The sequence below is a fragment of the Octopus bimaculoides genome, chromosome 18 (genome assembly GCF_001194135.2).
Source record: "Octopus bimaculoides isolate UCB-OBI-ISO-001 chromosome 18, ASM119413v2, whole genome shotgun sequence".
In the NCBI taxonomy this organism is placed as follows: Eukaryota; Metazoa; Mollusca; class Cephalopoda; order Octopoda; family Octopodidae; genus Octopus; species Octopus bimaculoides.
The window spans coordinates 49,917,244-49,920,034 of record NC_068998.1 but is presented as its reverse complement, the minus strand read 5'-3'; the positions used below and the strand labels follow the sequence as shown (position 1 = coordinate 49,920,034).

The following is a 2,791-nucleotide window of genomic DNA, read 5'->3' as shown; positions in this document are numbered from 1 at the left end:
TATATATATATATATATTCATGTCATAATGTATGCAAATCTATATTAAGAAATTTACATAGTCATGTCGTATTACGGATAAATTAATTACTAGTTTTAATTGAGAATTGAGATTGATATCTTCGACTAAACCTTTCGAGCAATGCTCTGGCGTAGCCACGAATTTCTCATACAAGTACGTGAGGAAAATTATTCAGAAATTATTAGAGATATGTAATTATATCCTTATGCATATTTATTTTTATATGTATTACGGATACACATTATAAGTACAACTTCCGTAACAACTAGTACAGAGAATAGAAAAACGCAAGATTTATTGAAATATTTAATAGTTTATTGTCAATTTAAATTTGTAATACACAGTATTAACTATTAGTTCCCCCTGAAGAAACTTATCGTCAATAGGTTTCTAATACCTTGAAAATAATATTAGCACTTGTAAAATAAGCAAAACAATATCGCTTGACAAGAAAGTATGGAGAAAACGAAGCATGTTATGTTATTTTATTCGGAATATTACTTTACTTGTTCAATTTCAACTGGTACATAAGGAGCGTTCATCTCTTTCAAGGCAGTAATGTAACGCACCATCCAACTACGAGGATTGAATCTAGTGACCGATTTCTTCTATCTAACATCCTGCCTAAATGAACCATTATTGATATATCAAAGAGTCTAGTAGGAGATTAAATTCTTTTGTGTCGTACACCATGCCTTACAACATTTTCTCCAGGTTCGACTTGAAATAATACCGAAGTATAATTTGATCCCAAAGCTAGTTTTTTTTCGTTTCATCTCCATAGAGTAATATTACTAATGAAATTCGGGAAACCTTTGTAAACGGTTGTTTTATGCCACAAAGGACTTGATATCATTTAAATTTACTTTCTTTAGTTATGAATTATAAATTGCAGCATGTGGATATGTTGTGTTAATATATCACACAGACCTGTTGATATTGTTTTAGTAATGCCCAGTGGTAACAACGGAATATTCCCTTGAAAAGAATGTCCTTTGATAATGCTATGTCTATTGATATGCTACTGGTATCACATAAAATGTGATACCAGTATCACATAAAATGTTGCAGGGTATTCATAGAGTTAAACCTTGGATGATGTTTCTTCGAAACTGCCATACGTGGTGGTATCAAACATTTTACGTGCTAGTACCATAGGGCGCCAAAATGTGATAGCTCACGGTGAGAGGTTGCCGTGATCTTCATGACACAGTGAAATCGAGAGATATCGTTGTGTTTACTTCACAAGTGAATTTGTGATTATGTGTATGCTGTAGTTTGCGATTTTGTCAAGGACGAGGGTTCGACAAGAAAGCAAACGTGATACGCTGCATTAAATTGCGAAATCTGCTACAGAAACATTGAGAAAGATTCGGCAAGCTTACGTGAGTCGTATGTGATGTCTCGAGTGGCATTGACGCTTCAAAAGTGGTAGAATGATCCTAGAAGTGGATTAGAGAACTTGAAGACATTCTACCAGCGTCCCCCCACCCACCGATGAAATGTGGAAAACTCATCAGCTCGAGCATGAGCATCGTCACAAGACAATCAATGACCTTTTGAAGCTTGTGAATGAGTACGTTCTCCGAAAACAACCGAGTCTGTGGAGCGCAAAAATTGTAATTTTCACAATGACAATGCACTCTATCACTGAGATCTCCACGCTCGTAAGTTTCTCAACAAAATCAACATAATATAGCTTACGGAACCAACATTTTCCCCAGATTTAACATCTGCGGAATTTCCTCTCTTCCCGAAGATGAAGACTCCAAGATCATCGTTTTCCCACAGTTGTCGTGATCCAGGTCGAGTTGCGGAAATTCCGCGTAACGCTTGCAGAAATCAATTTCTAAACCGGATTCCAAAAGTGGTAGGAAGAGTGCGGCCGGAGTACAGATGCGGAAGATGACTTTTTCGAAGGAGATGATAATAAAACGTAGGAAAATAAGATAATGCTCCTCCAAAATAGCTTGTTCGTGAAACTTTTCTAACTGAATATATATTGAAGAGCAATTCATTTTCAAATTATCTGACACTACTCTTATAGCATTGATGCAGTAATGAATTGAAAATAAATATCACATAGCAACGTCAGTAGATGTAAAGTGACATTGTATTCAAACGAATTAGATATAATGTTTCTTGGCATGGGTATAAAAATATTATTTCGAAGCTATTTAGTTACTTCCATTTGTTATATACTGAATATAAGATTTAATATAATGCAAAACTTTCGAAAATGTCTCACTTACATTTTTCATATATGTTAGCCTCACATCGTGCATACGTTCGAATTCCACTAAAATATGGTAGATTCAGGAACGGCCAATAATATATTGTTTAATGTAACAACGCAGGGCGCTAACCTAGATTTGGGAACGTCACCTAAATAAATTGAAACAAAAAATATGTTAATGAATTAGTCATGTCATTTAGAATTGATGGATTTATTTCGTCAATATCGTTGACATTTTCTCGAGAATTACATGAAGTGTGAGGATTGTTCTCGACCAATAACGCAAACAGTCTCCATTCATAAGAGCTCTGCGTGTAATCAGGTGAAATACACAACTTACAAACGAGAGCAATACGTAGACTAAGCAGCTGTAAACCATTGGAAATAATTTTGGCAGAAAAAGATAAAAATAGATGTGGAAATTAAACAGTAATTATAATAAGCTGGTAAATAAATTTCCAGTGTATCTTTATTATAATTAATGTTGTTGTAGTTTTTCTTCTTCTTCTTCTTCTTCGCTTCAGCTCCTACTTA

General features: G+C 34.5%; 1 protein-coding gene and 1 long non-coding RNA gene across 5 annotated transcripts in view; one reads left to right on the top strand and one right to left on the bottom strand.

Moving 5' to 3' along the window:
• The window catches only part of LOC128249894 (uncharacterized), a 25,933-nt gene that overhangs the window by 16,399 nt on the left and 6,743 nt on the right, over positions 1-2,791 (top strand). The gene's annotated exons all lie outside the window — the stretch shown is intronic.
• LOC106875519 (uncharacterized) overlaps positions 1-2,791 on the bottom strand; it is a 26,623-nt gene that overhangs the window by 21,176 nt on the left and 2,656 nt on the right. For 3 of the 4 annotated variants that reach the window (XR_001410128.2, XR_001410130.2, XR_008266030.1), the window contains exon 2: positions 2,274-2,406. The exons of the other annotated variant lie outside the window; for it this stretch is intronic. The gene's annotated coding sequence lies outside the window, so the exon portion shown is untranslated. The remainder of the gene's footprint in view (positions 1-2,273; positions 2,407-2,791) is intronic. 4 annotated transcript variants of the gene reach the window in all.